The sequence below is a fragment of the Ahaetulla prasina genome, chromosome 2 (genome assembly GCF_028640845.1).
Source record: "Ahaetulla prasina isolate Xishuangbanna chromosome 2, ASM2864084v1, whole genome shotgun sequence".
In the NCBI taxonomy this organism is placed as follows: Eukaryota; Metazoa; Chordata; class Lepidosauria; order Squamata; family Colubridae; genus Ahaetulla; species Ahaetulla prasina.
In genome coordinates this window covers 237,577,703-237,603,152 of record NC_080540.1, presented here as the reverse complement: position 1 = coordinate 237,603,152, position 25,450 = coordinate 237,577,703, and positions in this window count along the sequence as shown.

The window sequence follows — 25,450 nt, the reverse complement described above, 5'->3', positions numbered from 1 at the left end:
TTAATGGTTCTGTACTTTCACACTAGCAACGAGTCTCAAATTCAGCAGAGAATGATCTAGCCATGCCACACAGGACTTCTCTCCATTCAGATCATTAGCTGTATCTGGACAGAAACAGAAACAGAAACAAGTGATTGAGTTGGGCCAAATTCCAACTGGGACAAGTCCATAGTGTTCAGGATGGAAATAAGTGCCTAAACCAGTGGTTCCCAACCTTTTCTTGTTTGAGGCACAACCTTTTCTTGTTTGAGGCACCCTTGGAAAGCCTTTCAAAAGTTCCCGGCACCCTTATAAGGAAATAGATATTTAAAAATTAGGAAGATAGGGTTGATAGAACAAGAAAATAATTTGGACAAAATGCTGAAGTAATCACAGTTAGAGGGAAATATCAATTAATCAACCAACCAACCATCAATCAACCAACCAACCAAACAACCAACCAAACAACCAATCAATCAGAATAGAGGTGGAATGGATGTAGGAGGTCTTCTAGTTCAAACCCCTGCTTAAGCAGGAGACCTTATACCATTTCAGACAAGTGACTGTCCAGTCTCTTCTTAAAAACCTCCAGTGATGAAGCACCTACAACTTTTGATGGCAAGCTGTTCCACTGGTTATTTTTCCTCACTGCTAGGAAGTTTCCCCTTAGTTCCAGGTTGCTTCTCTCCTTGATTAGTTTCCTCCATTGTTTCTTGTCCTGCTTACAGGTGCTTTGGTAAATAAGTTCACCCCCTCCACAATAAGTTGACCTCTTCCTCAATAAGTTGCAACCTGGCATTTGTAAGGAAAGAAAAGTTAATAGAAGGTCTTCCTCACCAAGAAAACCATGATCTCTCTAACGTAAGGAAATTGCTTTTAATGCAAGATGAGCACCAGGCTTTATTCCCAAAATGAAAGTAATGACCTGATACTGTATGTATCCCGGGGGCTTGCTGACACTTTTTCTCAAGTTCAGGAAGCATTGGAAAGGAGCCCACAGTAATTGCATTTCTTGATTCTCCCTTTTCTGTCGATAGCAATTTTCTCTTTCCTATATACAGCTGATAATGTCCAAAGTCTTCAGATGTCACTTCTCTCTCATCTTTGACTGTTCAGTGTAAATTAAAGAAGTGCAACATGTGATCACAGGTTAGAAACAGCTTAGGTCTACCAAATCTGGGCTGCAATCAAATTCAGCTTATGTATTATTAGTAAGTGGCAGCAAAGCAGTCTAGGTCTTTACTAGTAATAATGGTCTTCTGAGTTTATTGCAGTCCAGTTAGGGAACCATTAAGGCAGCCCTTTTTTGTGTGCAATGGTTCAGGCCCCAGGCTAGAAACTGGGAGACTGTGAGTTCTAGTCCCTTCTTAGGTGCAAAATCAGTCACTCTCTCAGCCCTAAGAAACAGAGAGTGGCAAATCTCATCCAAAGAACCTTGTCTAGAAAATTGCAGGAATAGTCTAGGGAGTCGCCAGGAATGAATACTGACTTGAAGGTGCGCACATGTACACACACACACACACACACACACACACACACACACACACACAGAGAGAGAGAGAGAGAGAGAGAGAGAGAGAGAGAGAGAGAGTCTTATGTCCCTTTAAAATTTGCTTCAGAATTGTACTGAAAAAAAAAAGAAAAAATTTTTTTTATTTTTTTTTATTTTTCAAATTTATATACCGCCCTATCTCCCTAAGGACTCAGGGCGGTTCACAGGCAGTTAAAATACATATAAATACAAATTAAAAAGCAACAATTAAAAAACTTATTCTATTGCCGAATTTAAAAAACAATATAAATAATAAAAAACCCTTAAAACCAATAACTTTAAAATCTAATCCAGTCCCGCGCAGATGAATAAGTGCGTTTTAAGCTCGCGACGAAAGGTTCGGAGGTCCAGAAGTTGACGAAGTCCTGGGGGGAGTTCGTTCCAGAGGGTGGGAGCCCCCACAGAAGGCCCTTCCCTGGTGTCGCCAGACGGCACTGCCTAGCTGGCGGCACCCTGAGGAGTCCCTCTCTGTGGGAGCGCACGGTCAGTGAGAGGTATTTGGTAGCAGTAGGCGGTCCCGTAAATAGCCCGGCCCTATGCCATGGGCGCTTTAAAGATTGTCACCAACACCTTGAAGCGCACCGGAAGGCCACAGGTAGCCAGTGCAGTCTGCGCAGGATAGGTGTAACACGGGGCCCGAGGGCTCCCTCTATCACCAGCGCAGCCGCGTTCTGGACCAACTGAAGCCTCGGATGCCCCTCAAGGGAGCCCCATGTAGAGAGCATTGCAGTAATCCAGGCGAGGCGTCACGAGGCGTGGTGACCGTGCATAAGGCATCCCGGTCTAGAAAGGCGCAACTGGCGCACCAGGCGAACCTGGTGGAAAGCTCTCCTGGAGGCGGCCGTCAAATGGTCTTCAAAGACAGCCGTTCATCCAGGAGAACGCCCAGATTGCGCACCCTCTCCATCGGGGCCAATGACTCGCCCCAACAGTCAGCCGAGGACTCAGCTGACTGTGCGGGATGCCGGCATCCACAGCCACTCAGTCTTGGAGGATTGAGCTTGAGCCTGTTTCTCCCCATCCAGACCCGTCGGCCTCAAACACCGGGACAGCACTTGATAGCTTCATTGGGGTGGCCGGTGTGGAAAGTACAGCTGGGTGTCATCAGCGTACAGCTGGTACCTCACACGAAGCCACTGATGATCTCACCCAGCGGCTTCATATAGATGTTGAACAGAAGGCGAGAGAATCGACCCTGCGGCACCCACAAGTGAGGCGCCTCGGGGCCGACCTCTGCCCCCTGTCAACACCGTCTGCGACCGGTCGAGAGATAGGAGGAGAACCACCGATAAACGGTGCCTCCCACTCCCAATCCCCAACCCGGGCGCAGCAAGATACCATAGTCGATGGTATCGAAAGCCGCTGAGAGGTCTAATAGGACCAGGGCAGAGGAACAACCCCTATCCTGGCCCTCCAGAGATCATCCTGCGACCAAAGCCGTCTCCGTGCTGTAACCGGGCCGGAAACCGGACTGGAACGGGTCTAGATAGACAGTTTCATCCAGGTGCAGAGGAAACTGATATGCCACCATACTCTCTACAACCTTCGCCGCGAAATTAGATAGATGGAAGGTGAATTTATTAAAAGTATTTAGAAATGGAATTATGCTTAAATAATCCAAACTTTATTTTTTAATCTTCATCCTATCCATGTCTTATCCTTGCCTTGCCGAATTTTTCAGGGTGACCCTAGTCTTTCCCTGAAAGGCAATATGTGATTCTTAACCTTAAAAAGAACCTGTGACGTTAGTTCACATGTAACTTAATAATGTAATGTAATGGAAGAGCAAGTAAGCAAGCAACAGAGGAATTCTACAATAAGAGTTGTCCAAAGAGGTTTAATTAACAGTTCTTTGCATGAAAGAGAGAAAGAGAATGAAAGAAAAGAAAGAAGGAAGGAAGGAAGGAAGAAAGAAAGAAAGAAAGCCATTCAATCCAATATTTCTTGTATTCTGTAAAAATATTTTGAGTTGGAAATAGGAACTACAGTCCCACACATATTGATATGGAAATCAACCCACTAAACACAGTGAGGTTTATTACTAACTAAACATGCATCAGATTACTCCAATGCAAAAAGATTGAAAGAAAGGAAGGTGCATAATTTCTCTCTAATTATTGTGATCAAAGCACCAGTTTGTTATAACGGTGAATTAAATTGGGATTTCTGGTACTGCCTTGGGTACAAAGCCAGCTGGATGACTTGGACCAGTCACTTTCTCAGATCTAGCAATGGCAAACTACCTCCAAAGAAAACTGCATGGACTTGTTCAGGCAGTTGCCAGGAGTCAACACTAATTCAAAGGCACAAAAACAAAACGTACAAATCAGATTGGATGGAAGGAAGTTTGTAGTTCTGGGCTGGTTACTGTCAAAGTTCCAATATCTTCATTATATTCATTTCTTCATTAATCACGCATTTATTACAACCCACTGTTCAAGCTAGAATAGTTTATTAGCCACAAGCAGCTCATATGTTTGGAATCTTTTGTTATTAAAAAGGTAGCAACCCTTGTGAGGGGAATCACTCCAGCCAACCTCACCAAATTACCTCATTAGACTTTCAAATAATTATAGTTTCCATAGCCACCAAACTGACCTTTGTTTAATTGGCTGGAATTCTCTGGGGCGAAAGAAGGGCTCTGCAATTTCCTTTCTGAATAATAAACCCATCTTTTGAAGTTGACCATCATGCTGGCTATCACGTTTCTAAAATCACAGCCATCAATGGTATGTTGGAGAAAACAATCATGAAATTTAGTACTGAATAATCAAATTGGTGCATGATTTCCAGTCTGACTCTCCGCTACCCTCCCCAAATTGTAGAATTGAAACACAGTTAGGTTTACCTTTTATGTGATGCCAGTTAATTAATTACTGTTAATTAATTAATGTGATTAATTAATTCTCACTTAAATGATGTCTGATGGCTTAAATAATGGTTGATCCACTGATGTTTCCTTGATTTTTTTTTCAATGCACCTCCTTTCTACACTGGAATGTCTTCATTTTAATGTTATTGCCAAATATGAGGAATTATGACACAGAAGCTTTTCAAATATCATAGATCTGCTGGAGTACAGAACATGTAGAGTATATTCCTTAATCCATTTAGCTGATAGCTCAGGTGCCTTCCTCATTTTTGGGAAACCCTGCAGGCTTAGAGGGGGTAGAAGGTTTAGCAAAATACTTCTATGACATTCTAGAAACTTCCATTAAATTGTAAAAATCTCAGGGTAGAAATTTTGCAACCTACTTTAGATTGTGGTAAATTTCCACTGACAAGCTTATAACTGGAGATTAATTTTCTACTTCTGAGAGCCAACTCCTTTTTAAATATGCTTTTTAGATATTTGAGACTTGGGTAGGGACAGTCAACTCTTATATGCAAGATAGTGGCTTATCCAAAAGAAGGTAAGAAGCAATAAAAATCAGAATTCACCGAAAGGGAACAGAAGGCTCGAATCAATAATTTTGTGAACTACAGAATGCTTAGTGATTCCTAAGGTAACAATTTCTTTGAATATCAGTGACAAATACTGTATTTGGAAGCTGTTATTCTGATTAATTGTTCTATGGAACGTAAAAGGGTCTTTTCATTCATCCCTTTGAACATTGGTTTATTTACTTTTCTAGAGATTTCTCTTTCTTACTTGCTTTAACTATTCTCCTAAAATTCCTGCTCTAGTGTAGGTGTCCTGACATTTCAGCTATACCTGAATTAGCACTGGATTAGGTTGTGGAATAGGGTGAGCCCCTACTGACTATATTTTGTATTGCAAATGGAAATTGTCTTGTTCAGACATGCGTGGTTTTTCCTGATTATTGTTTTCTTATTATTTAATAATGTAAGCTGCCCAGAGTTTTTCTGAAAAATCAGAAAATCAGTCAGATAGCTAGCTAGCTAGATGATTGATAGATAGAGAGATAGATAGATAGATAGATAGAGAGATAGAGAGATAGAGAGATAGAGAGATAGAGAGATAGATAGATAAGACAGACAGACAAATAATATTCTGATAGATAACTATAGAATAGATAGATATAGAACAATGGAGATTTTCTCATTTATGCTAGGTGGTAGTCAGTGTATTTCAGCCTTCATTTGCATACAGTAATTATTTTGTCCTTTTCTATCTAAATTTCAAGATCTGTAAAGCAGAGTAAAGTAGGGAGTGAATTTTTGTCAGGTGCTAATTAACTCAGCTGGTGTCCAATTTTGCATTTGTTACAATCAATGGGAATTTCTTCAGGGATGTGCCAGCTCCTACTGTGGTTATCAATGAAAGAAACAGCTTTCTTCAGACTAGCTAGGCACATTGTCTAAGAGCTTTGGAAATCTATTTTTGATGTCTTCTAATAATTTCAAATACCAGTCAGTAACACAGTACAAATGGATTTCAGATAGAATAATATCTGGCAAATGGGGGAAAATTAATTTTGTCTTTACTTGAGATGTTAGGGATGTTAGCAAAATATAACTAAAGAAAGTTACAGACAGATTTATGCATAAAATGTGAAACCTTGCAAACTGTATAGTGTATTATTATAGTGTACTTGGTATAGTGCACTTAGTATAGTGTACTTTTCTTAGTACACTATACTAATGTACTAAGTATAGTGTACGAAGTATAGTGTACTTTTATAGTGTACTTTTCTACTTAGTATAGTATAGTGTACTTTTCTACTCTGGAAATCACATGTTTAAGAAAGTGGTATTTATGGGTTATGTCTGTATGTCTATTTGGAGGTGTGAAATACTTTATGGCAAAATCAGAAGGAACTAAAAAAAATAGGAATGGAAGAATCAGTGACAGAAAAGACAGAGAAATCCCTCCCTGCTCTTAGCTGCTACTTATCTTACAGCCATTCTGACATCCCCTTTCTATAAAAAACGGAAAGAATTAAAAACAAAAATGTGTGGGCAGTTTCTTTGCATGGTGCCCTTGCCGAACAAGTGATTTATAATTTCACCCTTGCTTGTTGGTTTGTTCTGGACCACAAGGAGCTACAAAGCTAGAATTATCCTTACGGAACAGAAAGCTTTGGAAGAAGAATAATCCTGCAGTTGCCTCCAAAGGGGAAACAGAACTGCAAAAACCATGCAAAAATCAAAATCAAAAACCGAAGTCCAGCTTTGAGCAATTTCAGCTACAGTGTATTAGCTTATTTTTGCAACACAAGAGATGTGGGAAGCTTTATTCTGCCTATTCCAATCTAGTATATTAAATTCATGGCCTCATAGTAAAATCTCCATTTTGTGCTGCTGATGCAGATTCAAGTTGGACCAAACTGGCAGGAAAGTGGTTGCCATGAAAAACTAGAATAAGATCAACAATGTGGACATTGTCTATCATAATAAGAAATGTGCAAAGGTGCTTTTTTCAAGAGGCAACCGAACTTTCTTGTTTTTGTTTGAAGATGTTTCACTTCTTATCAAGAAACTTATCCAGCTCTGACTGGACGATGGGGAAAGGAAGGATATATATTCCTTGCAGATAGCAGGTCATTTGAGTTCTTTTAGAGAGTTGTTGAAGCCACTTTGTCGTGTCCCACTCCTCCGCTGACGGCCGGGTCAGGGAAATCCGAATCAGGCTTGCCTCTGCAGCTCTGCCCAAAGTCCTAGCAAAGTCCTCAGAGCAGGCAGGAGACCAGAAAGTGACTTCAGCAAGATAAGTTCGACTTTGCCTGACTCAGAGACTGCCAGAAAGCAGATCCTTTATATAGGCCATGGGGTGTGGCTCCATGACTCAGCACTCATTAAGGCCTGCCCCTCCCTTCCTTCTGTTGCCTCCGCCTATCCAGTCTTCTGATGCGAGGGTCACTCCAATCAGCAGCTATTGGAAATAAACTTTCCTCAGGCTCACATGCTGTGGAGGAGGGGGAGGGGTCTAGCTGCTCCGTTTGCCTGGGCATGGAGCCAGGGCTGGGGCCGGGGGGTGCTCCCTCCTCTGCAGCCTGCTTGGGCATGGAGCCAGGACTGGGGCCGGGAGGCATACATTCCTCCGTGTTCGGAAGCAGATAAGCAGACCCCGGCTGTGGTGAGAGCGGGCAAGACACAACACACTTGAAGGACAAAGATAAACCTCCAAGTGGCCTCAACAACTCTAAAAGAATGCAAATGACCAGCTATCTGCAAGGAATGTAAATCCTTCCATTCCCCACTATCCTGTCAGAGCTGAAGAAGCTTCTTGGATGAGAAGCAAAATGTCTTCAAAGAAAAATAAGAAAGTCCAGTTGCCTCTTGAAAAAAGCACTTTTGGGACAACCATGACCTGGATGACTGAGAATCTCCATAGATATAAGAAGGAATGACCTTCAGAAGGTCAACAACTTGCTGGGTTACTATTGGCCTGGTGTAGGAATCTTCTTTTCCATGGGGTCACTAAGCCCTGTTTCTCCATAGCTGTTTCTGCTTTCGCAGTTAGAGCCAAACCTCACCAAGTATTGTCTGTCTTTAGTTTGGGTGTTTAGTCAAGGCTAGGTGGTTAACCTGAGCTTTGCGCTCTGGCTATGAATAGGAATTTGAATCCTGTGGCAATCTTCTATAAGGTCTATATCTCAACAGTAAGCAGAGCCTAAACTTCAGGTTTAAATACTGCCACCACTGGTCTTCCTCTGTAAAGTAGTTGCCCTGAAAGACATATACGTAACAAACTACTATAATTATATTTCTTCAAGGAGGACCTATGTATAGACAAAACCATGTCTCTTGGACTACCTGTCCATAGGAAATCTTGTAGAGCAGGGGTGTCAAACTTGATTTCATTGAGGGCCACATCAGGGTTGTGTTTGACCTTGGGGTTGCCAGGGGGTGTGGCCAGGGTGGGCATGGCAAGCTCAACATCATTTGTGTCGGGGGTACCTGTGGTGGCGTGAGTGCTCTGCCAGCGCAAACGGGCTCCCAAGCTCCGTTTTCACCTGCGATGGCTTCCTGCAACCCTCTGTTAGAGAAAACAGAGCTCGGGAGGCCCACCCACAGCCCTTCTGAGCTCTGTTTTCACTGGCAGAGTGCTGTGGGCCAGTCCTTTGCGGTTTCCAGGGCGGCCCCATGGGCCAGATCTAAGCACTCCATGGGCCGGATCTAAGCACCCCATGGGCCAGATCCGGCCCCTGGGCCTTGAGTTTGACACCTCTGTTGTAGAGCAATAGATTGTTGGGCAGGAAACAAGTCTCCTCTCCCATTTCACTTTTAATTCTTTTAATTTAATTCACTTTTAATTTTAATTTAAGGTTCTACATTTAGGCCAAAAAAACAAAATGCACCGGTACCGTATATGTGGTACCTTGCTCTATAGTAGTAACTGTGAGAGGGATCTTGGAGTCCTAATGGACAACCACTTAGATATGAGCCAGCAGTGTGCAGCAGCTGCTAAAAAAGCCAACACAGTTCTGGGCTGCATAAACAGAGGGATAGAATCAAGATCACGTGAAGTGTTAGTGGTAAGGCCACACTTGGAATACTGCATTTAGTTTTGGTCGCCGTGATGTAAAAAAGATGCTGAGACTCTAGAAAGAGTGCAGAGAAGAGCAACAAAGATGATTAGGGGACTGGAGGCTAGAACATATGAAGAACAGTTGCAGGAACTGGGTATGTCTAGTTTAATGAAAAGAAGGACTAGGGGAGGCATGATAGCAGTGTTCCAATATCTCAGGGGTTGCCACAAAGAAGAGGGAGTCAGCCTGTTCTCCAAAGCACCTGAGGGTAGAACAAGAAGCAATGGGTGGAAACTGATCAAGGAAAGAAGCAACTTAGAACTAAGGAGAAATTTCCTGACAGTTGGAACAATTAATAAGTGGAACGACTTGCCTGCAGAAGTTGTGAATGCTCCAACACTGGAAAAATTTAAGAAAATGTTGGATAGCCTTTTGTCTGAAATGGTGTAGGGTTTCCTGCCTGGGCAGGGGGTTGGACTAGAAGACCTCCAACGTCCCTTCCAACTCTGTTGTTTGTTGTTGTTGTTGTTGTTGTTGTTGTTGTTGTTGTTATTATTATTATTATTATTATTATTATTATTATTATTATTATTATTATTATTATTATTATTATTATTATTCCTGGCTCCTCTTAACCCCTTTAGCTTCTCTCACTAGTTTTTCCAGCCTTTCTGCTTTCTCCCAACTTATCACTGCCCAGAAAATTATCCTGAGTTACTTTCTGTTCATGCAATGTTATTCTCACCCTTGTTGTTGACGGTGGGATAAAAGCTTATCAACAGGACTGTGAGGAAGAGCTCAAGAGAGGTTCGCTGTTTTCATCTCTATACAGGATCAGCAGCTAACGATTCTGGGGATAGAATGATGAAAGATGAAAGGGTTGAGGTGTTGTGATGCACGGCTTCCCCCTTTGTACGCAAGTTGTGAAATTGCACATACATAGAAAAGAAGCAGTGTTTATGGTGCAATACCTGCTTTCATCATTACAACAAAAACAGCGAATTCTGCAAGTGCCCCTAGCCAGAATGCTTTTGTGGATATGCTCTTGATGTCCCTAATAACTGGCAATGGTAGAAAAATTGGTCCAAGGATCTAAATGACATCATTCTAGGCATGTGTTTTAAACCCATTAACAAGCTTTGGAAAAATAGCACTGAAGGAAAGAAGAGTTGAGAATAACTTATTTTCATTTGAATTTCTGTGAAACAAAGGGAAAAATAAAGTTCTCGACATTTCTCACTCATTTAAAAGTATTGGCAACATGTAGAGGCAATAAAGAAGGTATTTTTTTAAAAGAATTCTACATATTGTGAGTATACTAAATGAGTAAAAACTTGGAAACATCCTTCTTTTACACGTGATGCACTATCTCATTCTGCTCTATGGTTCTGTTAAGATAGGTAATAGAGGATTTATGCAAGTAGATTGTAAAAGCTTGACTACAGAACAATCAGAAGATCAAATCCGTTGATTTTGCATGTTTAAAGGACTCCTTTTCATGTTTTAACTTTTAGCTATTTTTTTTTCCACGAGTGTTCAACGAGTGTTCACTGATTAGTCAGGCCTGATATAAATGACATTTCAACTTCTAGCAATTAATCCCCATATTGTTACAAGTGCCCAGAGACCTTTTTGCAAAAAAGAAATTAGTACATTTTAGAAGCAACTACCTTTATGATATACTAATTGTTTTCTTTGGAAATCAAGCGGTATGAACACATTCCTTTTTCCTGGATTAGATTTCAATTTAAGCTGAACTTAATTTAATGTTAACTATAGTTAACTGTAAATTGCATATTCTTACTCTGAGCCCACCCAGGCTGCCACACAAAAAGCAAAATGTGCTTCCCCAGAAGTTGTACACCTATGGATATAATATTAATATTTTCAAGAAGAATTTTCCTTATGCTAAATAGGATTAATTTACCTTTAATAATGTTGGCCAGATGCCATTAGCAATGCAGAACTGTGATCTGGCCCATGATCCCTAAGGAGTTGTGGTTACTCAAGGGAAGAAAAGAGAGGAAAATTTGATGGTGAAACGCCTCCAGTGAAAGTGTTTGAGTGAGGGGGAAAGGCTTTTAAAAAGTCATCAAAAGGGGCAAACTTGGTTCTGGAATTTACTTGGCTCCAAAATGCAATTGGAAAATATTTGATCCATTTTAATCGGTAGAGAAAAAAGGCTTGCATGTTAATGCGGAATGCACACATTCCACAGAGAACGCTTGAGCAACATTTAAATTCTCCAGCTGTTGGAGGTTACTGTTTTTAGAACTTTGTGTGGCCTTTTCTTCATAGATCATTGGTTCAACCCAACCTCAGAGTGATTTTTCCCACTGAAATCAACACTTTTTTTTTAAATCCTAAAAATGCAGGTGATGTAGAATGTTGCAATCCCTTACTGAGCAGTATATGTCCCGCCATATAAAAACAAAACAAACTAACAAACAAACAAATCAGTTACTTATTGTCATAACTCAAACTTCAGTGCTTGACTACAGAATTGGAAAGCCTTGGTACTCCTGATGAAGCACAACTCCCAGCAGTCATTGCCACCTGTGCTAGGGGTGCTGGGATCCATAGTTCAGCAATTTCTGGAGAACTAAAAGTTCTTCCCTGAAGTTACTGAAAGTTCTACAATGATCTTCTGCCCAATCCTTCTTTAACCCAAAAGTCTCCTTTTAATAGAAAACATTGTTTTCTGTTGTTTCCATCCAGTTTGTTATTCCGCCATCTCTTCACTTTTGTTTCTTGTTTTTCATGCTTTTCATGTTTTAAGTCATTTTTAAGCCTCCAGGAGTTCCTGGGAATCAGGCAGCATATAAATACAAAGCATCATGATCATAGCCATCGTCTTCCCTTGAAACTCTTCTTGAGATAACCTCTTTATTTAGACAGCAGTATGGTATAAATGCAAAATGCTCATGTTTGGTTAATTTCCCCTGAATTAAGAGCAGCGGTGGGCTGGTTCGGGCAGCTGGTTTGGGCGAACTGGTAGTTGTGACCTGCAGGGGGGGGTGGGCCTGCCCTGCCCCGCCCACCTGCCCGGCGCAATCCTGTCCTATATTGCTGTGTTTTTGATACTGCATGCACGTGTGGATGGTGTGCACGTGTGAATGTGATGCCGCATGGATGTACAGAGGGCACGTGCGCAAAGCGAGCGTGCGCACACGCATGCATGCATTTCCGGTGCTGGGCTAACTGGTTGTTACAGTATGTGACGCCCACCTCTGATTAAGAGTATATTACTTCTGGGTACATATGTATTAATTAGGTATGTGTTGATTGAACCAACAATTTGAATCAATGGCTGTATTTTCTTTTAGCTAGCCATTATATTTCGTAAAGTATAATGTATGGTTTACAGGATTATACAGGATGCAACCTGTCATGACTTACGAAACGAGCAATGATTTAGTTGTGGATTCACTGATGAAAGTTTGCACAAACCAATGGCTGGCTTAATAAATCACATTAGATCATATTCAATGTACACCTCAACTTATGACCACAAGTGAACCCAAAATTTCTGTTGTTAAGCATGAAAGTTGTTACGTGAGTTTTGTCCCATTTTAAAATCTTTCTTGCCACAGTTGTTTAGTGTAGGGGTCTCCAACCTTGGTCCCTTTAAGACTTGTGGACTTCAACTCCCAGAGTTCCTCAGCCAGCTTTGCTGGCTGAGGGACTCTGGGAGTTGAAGTCCAAAGTCTTAAAGGGACCAAGGTTGGAGACCCCTGGTTTAGTGAATAACTGCAGCTAAATTAGTAACATGGTTGTTAAGTCAGTCTGTCTTCCCCATTGACTTTGCTCGTCAGAAGATCGCAAAAGGTGATAACGTAACTTGGGGACAGTGCAACCGTCATAACCACAAGTCGGTTACCAAGCACCTGAATTTTGATCACATGACCTTGGATGCTAGAATAGCGGTTAAGTATGAAGAACAGTCATAAGTCACTTTTCCAGTGCTGTTGTAACTTCAACTAGTCATTAAACAAATGGCTGTAAGTGAAGGACTACCTGTACTTTAGCAAAACGCAACAGCATTGCTTCACATCCAGAAAGAAGTTTGAAGTGATAACAAGAAGAAAGAATGGTGATCTGAGTCATTGGTCAATATCTCCATCACCATTGGTGCTTTCTTTTCCTTGACACAACCTGGAATAGGACATTAGGTTAAGGTGTAATTAACTACACTACACTACAACTACAACTACAGTCCTACAACTGACCCCATTTCATTGGGTTCACAACCCCTAGTGATCACAGAAAAGGAAGTGCAGGACCTATTTCACAGACAAAAGCCAGGAAAAGCTCCAGGCCCAGACAAGATAACTCCTTCTTGCTTAAAAGTCTGTGCTGACCAATTGGCCCCATCTTCACCCATATTTTCAATAAATCACTAGAGATGTGCTATGTTCCTTCTTGCTTCAAACGCTCTACCATCATCCCAAAAGAAGCCCACCATCAAGAAACTGAATGACTACAGACCAGTTGCTTTAACATCTGTAGTCATGAAAACCTTTGAAAGGCTAGTGCTTTCCTACTTGAAAACCATCACGGATCCGCTGTTAGACCCTTGCAATTTGCATACCGAGCAAATAGATCAACAGATGATGCTGTTAATATGGCTCTGCACTACATCCTACAACATCTTGAGTCTCCAAAGACCTATGCAAGGGTCCTTTTTGTAGACTTTAGTTCAGCATTCAATACCATCATTCCAGACATTCTTCTAACTAAGCTAAACCAGCTACAGGTACCGGAAAAGACTTGTAAGTAGATCACAAGCTTCTTAGCAAGATCACATCAAATACCTGTACAATTAGCACAGGGGCCCCCCAAGGCTGTGTGCTCTCCCCACTTCTCTTCTCTCTGTATACCAATGACTGCATCTCCAATGATCCATCTGTTAAGCTACTGAAGTTCGCAGATGACACAACAGTGATTGGTCTCATTCGAGACAATGATGAATCCGCATATAGACGAGAGGTCGAACGACTAGCCTTGTGGTGCAACCAAAACAATCTGGAACTGAACACACTCAAAACCGTAGAAATGGTGGTAGACTTTAGGAGAAACCCTTCCATACTTCCACCTCTCACAATACTAGACAACACAGTATCAACAGTAGAAACCTTCAAATTTCTAGGTTCTATCATATCGCAAGATCTAAAATGGACAGCTAACATCAAAAACATCATTAAAAAAGGACAACAAAGAATGTTCTTTCTGCGCCAACTCAGTAAGCTCAAACTGCCCAAGGAGCTGCTGATTCAGTTCCCAGAGTTCCTCAGCCAGCTTTGCTGGCTGAGGGACTCTGGGAGTTGAAGTCCACAAGTCTTAAAGGGACCAAGGTTGGAGACCCCTGGTTTAGTGAATAACTGCAGCTAAATTAGTAACATGGTTGTTAAGTCAGTCTGTCTTCCCCATTGACTTTGCTCGTCAGAAGATCGCAAAAGGTGATAACGTAACTTGGGAACAGTGCAACCGTCATAACCACAAGTCGGTTACCAAGCATCTGAATTTTGATCACATGACCTTGGGGATGCTAGAAGAGCGGTTAAGTATGAAGAACAGTCATAAGTCACTTTTCCAGTGCTGTTGTAACTTCAACTAGTCATTAAACAAATGGCTGTAAGTGAAGGACTACCTGTACTTTAGCGAAACGCAACAGCATTGCTTCACATCCAGAAAGAAGTTTGAAGTGATAACAAGAAGAAAGAATGGTGATCTGAGTCATTGGTCAATATCTCCATCACCATTGGTGCTTTCTTTTCCTTGACACAACCTGGAATAGGACATTAGGTTAAGGTGTAATTAACTACACTACAACTACACTACACTACAACTACAACTACAGTCCTACAACTGACCCCATTTCATTGGGTTCACAACCCCTAGTGATCACAGAAAAGGAAGTGCAGGACCTATTTCACAGACAAAAGCCAGGAAAAGCTCCAGGCCCAGACAAGATAACTCCTTCTTGCTTAAAAGTCTGTGCTGACCAATTGGCCCCCATCTTCACCCATATTTTCAATAAATCACTAGAGATGTGCTATGTTCCTTCTTGCTTCAAACGCTCTACCATCATCCCAGTGCCGAAGAAGCCCACCATCAAGGAACTGAATGACTACAGACCAGTTGCTTTAACATCTGTAGTCATGAAAACCTTTGAAAGGCTAGTGCTTTCCTACTTGAAAACCATCACGGATCCGCTGTTAGACCCCTTGCAATTTGCATACCGAGCAAATAGATCAACAGATGATGCTGTTAATATGGCTCTGCACTACATCCTACAACATCTTGAGTCTCCAAAGACCTATGCAAGGGTCTTCTTTGTAGACTTTAGTTCAGCATTCAATACCATCATTCCAGACACTCTTCTAACTAAGCTAAACCAGCTACAGGTACCGGAACAGACTTGTAAGTGGATCACAAGCTTCCTAACAAACAGGAAGCAGCAGGTGAAGCTAAGCAAGATCACATCAAATACCTGTACAATTAGCACAGGGGCCCCCCAAGGCTGTGTGCTCTCCTCACTTCTCTTCTCTCTGTATACCAATGACTGCATCTCCAACGATACATCTGTCAAGCTACTGAAGTTCGCAGATGACACAACAGTGATTGGTCTCATTCAAGACAATGATGAATCCGCATATAGACGAGAGGTCGAACGACTAGCCTTGTGGTGCAACCAAAACAATCTGGAACTGAACACGCTCAAAACCATAGAAATGGTGGTAGACTTTAGGAGAAACCCTTCCATAACTCCACCTCGCACAATACTAGACAACACAGTATCAACAGTAGAAACCTTTAAATTTCTAGGTTCTATCATATCGCAAGATCTAAAATGGACAGCTAACATCAAAAACATCATCAAAAAAGGACAACAAAGAATGTTCTTTCTGCGCCAACTCAGAAAGTTCAAACTGTCCAAGGAGCTGCTGATTCAGTTCTACAGAGGAATTATTGAGTCCATCATTTGCACCTCTATAACTGTCTGGTTCGGTTCTGCAACCCAACAAGAAAGACACAGACTTCAGAGGATAATTAGAACTGCAGAAAAAATAATTGCTATCAACCTGCCTTCCATTGAGGACCTGTATACTGCACGAATCAAGAAGAGGGCCGTGAAAATATTTACAGATCCCTCACATCCAGGACATAAACTGTTTCAACTCCTACCCTCAAAACGACGCTATAGAGCACTGCACACCAGAACAACTAGACACAAGAACAGTTTTTTCCCGAAGGCCATCACTCTGCTAAACAATTCCAACACTGTCAAATTATTTAGTAAATCTGCACTACTATTAATCTTCACATCGTTCCCATCACCAATCTCTTTCCACTTATGACTGTATGACTGTAACTTTGTTGCTGGCAATCCTTATGATTTATATTGATATATTGACCATCATTTGTGTTGTAAATGTTGTACCTTTTATTATTAATTATTATTATTATTATTATTATTATTATTATTATTATTATTATTATTATTATTATTATTATTATTAATTCGATTTTTATACCGCCCTTCTCCCGAAGGACTCAGGGCGGTGTACAGCCAAAGTAAAACAAACAGTGCAATATACAATTAAAAACAAATTAAAAAACTTATTACATAATTGGCCTAAAAAATTTAAAATATATTAAACTAAAACCCATTAAAATTCATAATAAAAATTTAAAATTTAAAAAACCAATAAAATTTAAGCCAGCCCCGCGCGAATAAATAAGTGTGTTTTCAGTTCGCGGCGGAAGGTCCGAAGGTCAGGTATTTGGCGTAAACCCGGGGGAAGCTCGTTCCAGAGGGTAGGGGCCCCCACAGAGAAGGCTCTTCCCCTGGGGGCCGCCAGCCGACATTGTTTGGCGGACGGCACCCTGAGAAGTCCCTCTCTGTGAGAGCGTACGGGTCAGTGGGAGGCATGAGGTAACAGCAGGCGGTCCCGTAAGTACCCAGGCCCTAAGCCATGGAGCGCTTTAAAGGTAGTAACCAAAACCTTAAAGTGCACCCTAAAGACCACAGGTAGCCAGTGCAGTCTGCGCAGGAGTGGTGTTACGTGGGAGCTACGTGAAGCTCCCTCTATAACCCGCGCAGCCGCGTTCTGGACTAACAGAAGCCTCCGGGTGCACCTCAAGGGGAGCCCCATGTAGAGAGCATTACAATAATCCAAGCAGGAGGTACCTTGATGAACGTATCTTTTTTTTTATGTATACTGAGAGCATATGCACCAAGACAAATTCCTTGTGTGACCAATCACACTTGGCCAATAAAAAAAATTCTAAAATTCTAGTCAAGGTGCAAAGAAAGCAATTTGTATTGCAAGTTAGACAGAAAGTCCACAAGGACATCTTCCCATTCTAGGCTGAAAAGTACAGTAAAAGCTTATCAAGCAATTAACCACTTGCTACCCTTTTATGTCTCCATTTAGCCAGATTGTTTTGAGATTGTCTTCTTCCTCTACCTAATAGGAAGGCTATCCCTGATGGTACTGTAGGTTTTATCGCCTTTTAGTTATTACTTTTTAAATGAACAACCAAAATTGGTGGAAGCTGCTTTCACAGGCAATGTTCATAGAAACTTTCTTTTTAAATCCCACTGTTTATAGCAGTAAAATTCAGATACATATGCAAGACAACCTATTTGCTAGCATTCCATTCAGCTAGGAGAAAAAGCTACTGTTGAACACCTCAAGATGGCAGTCTAATCCTTTTACACCGAGTTTCATAAAGGCTCAATCTATAAGAGTTGAGGCATCTATAAATAAAAATGATAGAACAGCTACGTTGAATTTAATGAAACTTCCAATCTTTAATATTGAGGTGTGATAGCATTGAATACAGACTGTGGCCAGACAAATGCATTTGGGGTACAGTTAAAATATTTGTGGATATTAGAGGAAAAAAAGCCTATCATATCTTCATCTAGAGCAAGCATACTGTATCAATATTGCCCATCTAGAGCAACCATACTGTATCAATATTGAAAGGTCAATCCTTTCATCAGCCATATAAAAGAGAAGAAAAACATTCAAGTCCTTGAGAATTCTAGATTTCTTCATTCAAAAAGGAGATGGAGAGGAGGAAGGGAATAGCTGGAAAAAAAGACCAACGATAGAGATGATAAATTCTGCATTGTCATATTAATAAGTCATGCATCATTCTATTTATTTATTTATTTATTTATTTATTTATTTATTTATTTATTTATTTATTTATTTATTTATTTATTTTGTCACAACATCATATAAAAAGATTATATAGTATATAAACATATATATGAGTAAATATTAGGAGGTATAAGCATATATATATATATATATATATAGGAAGAAGAAAAGAAAAACAATAGGACAGGAACGGTAGGCACGTTTGTGCTCTTATGCACGCCCCTTATGTTCCTCTTAGGAATGGGGTGAGGTCAATAGTAGAAAGTTTTTGGTTAAAGCTTTTGGGATTATGGGAAGAGACCACAGAGTCAGGTAAAGTATTCCAGGCACTGATGATTCTGTTACAGAAGTCATATTTTCTGCAATCTAGATTAAAGCGGTTAACATTAAGTTTAAATCTATTGGTTGCTCTTGTATTATTGCAATTAAAGCTGAAGTAGTCTTTAACAGGAAGGACATTACAATAGATGATTCTATGAGTTAAACTTAGGTCTTGTCGAAGGCGACTGAGTTCCAAGTTTTCTAAGCCTAGGATTTCAAGCCTGGTAGGATAAGGTATTTTGTTGTTTTCAGAGGAATGAAGAACTCTTCTTGTAATGTATCTTTAAGAGTTTTGGAGGGAAAATAGAGCGGGAAATAGCACGTTGCTGATTGGCTGAAGCCTCCGACTGAACTGTATATAAAGAGGGGTTTTTCCGTTGTTGGTTGCTGGGTTCACTATAAACTAAAGAGTTGTTGTCACTCATCTGGTCTCCTGCCTCGTTATTGCTCGGATCTAACACTGGCGCGGTGGGATCTCGAGGCAAGAAAAGAGCTGAGCTAACCAGGAATACGCAACCCAGCAAAATAAGGGCGGATAGCAGCGATGTCCAGCTACACACCGCCAGCGCCATTCGACCCAGCTAAAGAAAATGGGGTCATACATGGCTCGCTTCGAGTGCTTCCTCGGCTTAACGAACTCCAGGGAGTCTCCGACAACAGGAAGAGAGCGCTAAGCCACCGCGGTTCGGAAGTTTTCGACACCGCAGAGTCGCTGAGCCAACGCCGTACAGTCGGTACCGTGGCAAACCCTGCAGACCGCCCTTCGGGCTCACTACGCACCGACGCCTCAAAATTGCTCAAAGGTTTGAATTACGGCAACGGATGCAACGAGAGGCGAATCAATTAGTGTGTACATGGCAGCGCTGAGAAAAGCCGCCAACCATTGCGAATATCGAGACTTGGAAGACGACACCGACCAACTCATTTGCGGGGTCAGAGACATCCGATTGCGACGGTGGCTGCTGTCCAGAAGCAACCTAACACTGGCAGTCGCCTTGACGAGGCCAGGGCTCATGAGATGTCCCCAAGCAGAAACCTTGCAAAGCCGATCGCCAGGGACTGGGGTGAAAACACAATGAGGAAGTCCAGGCCGAGGAGGAGGAAGAGGAAGAAGTCTTCCACACCGAGGCCAGAGAAAGAAGACCGGGCGAATGCGCGAGTTATGGGGACAACACCAACGACAATACTGCAAGTTTAAGGATGCGACTTGTCGGTGCGAAGGAAGGGCACATAGCGCAGGGCCTGTCGGCGCCCCAACCTTCCAGCCAAAATTCAAACCGACCAATCAGAGCGCGGAGGAGCGGCCCGTGATTGGTCGATTCAAAAGCTTAATCACAGACTGCCATGAGAGTGGGTCAAGCAGCCACTTGAAAAAGATTTTACTAAAACACACATTGAAGGGGTGCCGTGCCGAATGGAAGTGGACACGGTTCATCGATCACGATCATGTCCTGGGACACTCGTGAAAGACGACTTGCCCGCCATCGCTGAAGCGCAAGCTGCAACCACAGAAACTAAGGTACAAGATTACCAAGGAAATCGCATCCCGTCTGATACGTGTCCAAGTCAAGTATGGACAGCACAAGAAGACCCTGCCCATCACCGTGACGGAACCTTGCCCAGCTTGTTGGGACTGGACTGGTTCCGGGCATTGGGCATGGGAGTGACGGAGTCTTCGAGCGTTGACCTAAAGGCGAACTAATGAAGGAGTTCGGGGATGTCTTCAAAGACTGTTTGGGCAAGTACGAGGGACCCGATCTCCTTTAACCTTGACCCACAGGTTGCCCTATCCGTTAAAGGCTAGGAGGGTTCCGTTAGCCTAAAGCCCAAAATTGACCGGGAGCTGGACAAACTAGTAAGCCAGGAATACTAGTGCCAGTTGACCATGCAGTGGGAGACACCCATAGTCACCCAATCAAACCGGAGGGGTCCGGTTGTGCTGACTACAAGGCAACGCTTAATAAAGCATTGCAGAAGAGTGCCTACCCTGTCCCAGTAGTACAACACTTACTGCACTCTTTGGGGCAAGGCCAGGTTTCGCCAAGCTAGACTTGGCCCAAGCCTATCAGCAGTTACCGTGAATAGCAGCAGCGCACAAACAATCGTAATGCACAGGTGCTTTTAAATGCACCGTTTTACAGTTTGGGGTTAGTGTGGCTCCAGGGTTATTTCAGAACCTAATGGGCGGCTATTGCAGGGACTCCCGGTGTGCGTACTTTGATGAACTGGTATCAGACAATCTAGAAGACTTAGAGTACGGCTGAGAAAAGTTTTGGGCATTTTCAGTCCGCCGGTCTCAAAGTTAAACTGAATAAATGCCAGATCGGGGTAGGATCCATGGAATTCCTGGGCTACGGATAGACAGGAAGGAATCCACCCACTGAGAGCAAGGTTAGGGCAATCAGGAAGGCCCCAGCTCCCCAAAACAAAACGGAGTTACAGGCATTCTTAGGTCTGGTCAACTTTTACGCTGTATTTTTGAAAATAAAGCGACCATAGCCGAACCGCTACACAATTACTAACAAAGACAGCTGTGGTCTTGGGGAAAGGCGGAAGCTAGGGCATTCAAGCAGTAAAAATCTTCTGTCTAGCGATAGCCTACTGATTCAATACAATGTGCTGCCATTGGTTGATGCATCTCCTGGGGGTGGGGGCTGTGCTCAGCCACAGGTTACCAAATGGCACAGAAGCCCCTATAGCATTTTACTCCCGAACAATGTCATCGGCTGAAAGAAACTATAGCCAGCTAGATAGAGAAGCCTTGGCCATAGTCTCCGGGGTAAAGAAGTTCCATGAATATGTATTTGGTCGTGACTTCGAAATCGTCACAGACCATAGACCCCTACTAGGTCTGCTGGCAGGCGACTGCCCAATGCCCGTGGCACTTTCGCCTAGACTGACCCGATGGACTATCTTTCTGGCTGCGTATTCTTACAAATTACTGCATCGGCCAGGAAAGGAGTTAGGGCATGCGGACGCTTTGAGCAGATGCCCATTACCAGAGACTATCGAAGACCCCACTCCGGGCACACCGTCCTGCTAATTGACTCTTTGGACTCTGGTCAGTCACTCAAGGAGGTGGCTCGGCTTCTTACAAGGACATTACAATAAGAACTGTAATTGGTTGGGTGCAAGAGGATGGCCCGCTGCGCGGCGAGTGGTTTAAGGAATATGTAAAGAAACGCGGAGTTGTCGGCTCAAGGAGGTGTTTGCTCGGGGGGATAGAGTGGTGATCCCGGAGAAATGCGGAAAAAGTTTTGGAACTCCTGCGAGGCCACCTGGGATCGTGAGAATGAAGGGTTTAGCAAGGAGCTATGTGTGGTGGCCCTTGATGGACAGGAGATTAGTGACAGGGTAGGAAAATGCCAAGCCTGCCAGGAGTCCAGACCACTACCAACGGCCCCAACTCGAGTGGGAGAAACCCCAGGGCCCATGGTCTAGGATCCACATCGATTTTGCCGGCCCTTCCACGGGCAAACATTCCTAGTGGTAGTCAATGCCTATTCCAAATGGCTGGAAATCATTCTTATGAGATCCATGACAGCCGAGGCCGTAATCTCAGTCCTTCGGCGCCTATTTGTAACCCACGGTTACCCGACCCTAGTTTCCGACAACGGTCCGCAATTCTGGCGACCCTATTTGAGGTACTTGGCGGAAGAGGGCATCCGGCATGTCCTCGGCGCCTTTCCACCCTGCGACAACGGCCTTGCAGAACGTTTGTTCGGGCGCAAAGGAAGCATTGTCCAGAATCAGGCCAGGCGATTGGCAATTAAAATTGACACCTTCCTAGCAGTACAACACAGAACCCCTGTAGCAACTGGCAGCCAGCACAGAGCTACTGATGGGAGGAAGCTTAGGTGCCCGTTAGACCAGTTAAATAAACTACACCCCAGACGGGTACAAAGGACAAACGGTAAAACAAGAGAAATGACAGTGGGAAGTCCAGTATGGGCACACAATTACGGAGAAGGCGCAAATTGGGTAAAGGGACAATCCTTGAAACAACCGGGCCAAAATCGTATCTGGTAGAGATAGAGGATGGCGGGTTTGGAGCGCCATATAGACCAATTAAGGAAAGAACAACCAAAATCCAGAAACAGGCAAAACAGGCCCTGACTATCCAATGTTTGAATCCACAGCTAACTCAAACCCGGGGCAACGGGACTTATCTGAGTTCGATGAGGTCCAGCGACACCAACCGGTCCTCTCCTGAAGAAAGCAGGGCGACTCTGCAAATAATCCAGGGCGGATGGCTAGAGGAGGAGCTGAGAGGAACAAACAGTCCCTCCGCCAGCTCGACTCACTCCCAGAGAATGAATTGCAGGTCCGAAAGAGTTAGGAGCCCAGTCTATGTGACTACGAGAGAAATAAGATGCTAATTTCATGTAAATAGGGTAAAATGTTTTCTGGGAGGGAAGGGTGTAATGTATCTTTAAGAGTTTTGGAGGAAAAGGGAAATAGCACGTTGCTGATTGGCTGAAGCCTCCGACTGAACTGTATATAAAGAGGGGTTTTTCCGTTGTTGGTTGCTGGGTTCACTATAAACTAAAGAGTTGTTGACACTGACTGGTTTCCTGCCTCGTTATTGCTCGGATCTAACACTTCTTGTAAAATATTTCTGGACACGCTCAATTGTATTGATGTCAGAAATGTGGTGAGGGTTCCAGACAGGCGAGCTGTATTCTAGAATTGGTCTAGCAAATGTTTTATATGCTCTGGTTAGTAGTGTAGTGTTTTTGGAAAAGAAGCTATGCAAGATTAGGTTTACAACTCTTAGAGCCTTTTTTGCTATGTAGTTGCAGTGGGCTTTGGCACTTAGATCATTTGATATGAAAACTCCAAGGTCTTTAACAGGGTGGGGGTCATTTGCAAGGTAATATCCATCAAGTATGAACTTAGTGTTTGGGTTCTTTTTTCCAATATGTAAGACTGAGCATTTGCTGGATGAGATTTGGAGTTGCCAAGTTTTGGACCAAGTGGTTAGATGATCAAGGTCTTTTTGAATGGTAGATGTATTGTCTGTGGTGTTAAATAGTTTGACATCGTCAGCAAAGAGAACACAATTACTTGAGATATGGTCACAAAGATCACTTATGTATAGTATGAAGAGTGTTGGTCCAAGAACGCTGCCTTGAGGAACGCCACTCTTGACAGGAACAGGATTTGATAGAGCATTGCCAATTTTGACCACTTGTTGTCTGTTAGACAGAAAAGCAGATATCCATTTGTGAAGGGGTCCTGAAATGCCATAGGATTTTAGTTTTAGGAGAAGTTTATCATGTACTACTGAGTCAAAAGCTTTGCAGAAGTCTATGTAGATTGCATCTATTGTTTTGCCTTGATCAAGATTTGTAGTCCATATGTTTTTACAATTATCTTTTTGTGGATTTTTTTTTTTTACTATCATCTTGTATGAAAAACAGCTCTTATTTATATATATCCTAGCATGGTGAATTGCCTGAAACCAGCCAACTATTGTTCATCTAATACACCAAGTTTAAGCAAACTAGGACTGAGCCTTATGCATGAACAAAATAGCCCTCAGCTTACAGCCACAATTGGGACTGAAACGTCTAACACTAAATGATGCAGTCATTAAGTGAGTCATGTCTGAGTTTACAGACATTTTTGCTGCAGCTGTTAAATGACTCATTGCAGTTGTTAAGCAAATCAAGTAGTTAAGTGAATCTAGCTTCCCCATTGACTTTGCTTGTCAGAAGCCCCCAGGGAAGGTTGCAAATAGTGATCACATCAGTGGTGGGTTGCTCCTGGTTCTGTCCGGTTCTATAGAACCGGTAGTAAAATCGCCAGGAGGCTCCGCCCACCCGCCTGGACGTCATGAATGACGATCTGTGCATGCGCAGAAACGTGCACGCCCCTGTTGCGAACTGGTAGTAAACGTAAATAGAAACCACTCTGGATCACATGATCCCTGGACGTTACAGCCATTGTAAATATATGCTGGTTGCCAAGCACCCAAATTTTGATCATGTGACTATTATAAGCCATTATGAGCACATAAACCTTGGTTGGTTTATGATTCTCTGCATGCACTGCGTGCAGAGAGATCATATTTTCTGAATGAAGCATCCATCCTGAGATCACCAAGGCTGGTTTGGTGCAACTTCTTTGAAAGTTTTCCCTGCACAATGTACATCCGCTTTGTTTTTCCAAGAGTCCCAAGAGACCTCAAGTCTCTGCACATACTCACCCAAGCTGACCCGGAAAGCCTGCCAAGCTTCTGGAAGAGCCAGAGACCTCAGCACTTTGAGAAGGAGGGTTTCGTTTACTCAGGCCTTGGATAAGGTAGGGTCCTGAAAGAGGAACATTTTCTGGAGATGAAGCTGTTGAGAGAGAAGGGAAGAGATAAAATAGCAATGGCAGAGGCCAGGAGACAGACAATTATTTGGCTCCATGAGAGAATTACTAGATAACATGTGTGTGTGTGTGTGTGTGTGTGTGTGTGTGTGTGTGTGTGTGTGTGAAAGAGAGAGAGAGATAAAGAGAGAGAGAGAGAGAGCGAGAGAGAGCGAGAGAGAGAGAGCGAGAGAGAGAGAGATTTGCAAGCATTGTAAACTTTTCTTATTTTCTACTTCCTTCTCGGGATACTTCAGCTTTTTGAATTGTTTTGGTAAAATATTTGTAGGCAATGGCAAGCTCCTTAAGTCCTTTAGCTCTGTAAGAAAACCATGTGAATTCATCCATGATCTCACCAGCAATTAAGCTTGCATCAAGGTATTTGTATTAATAGAAAGAGGGGCTGCTAAGAGGATCAGATAAAGTGTAATAAGCACTACTAATAATAATACTGCCACTGTTTCAGAAAGATGGTAACTATTCTTCCACAGCTAAATGTAAATGGAAAATTATTCAAAATTATTTCATAAAGAACAAGCTTAAAATACTAGAGTGGATCATAGGAGCATCTATTTGATTGATTTGATATCTTTTGCTACTCACCAATCTTTCTTTTTAAAAAAAAC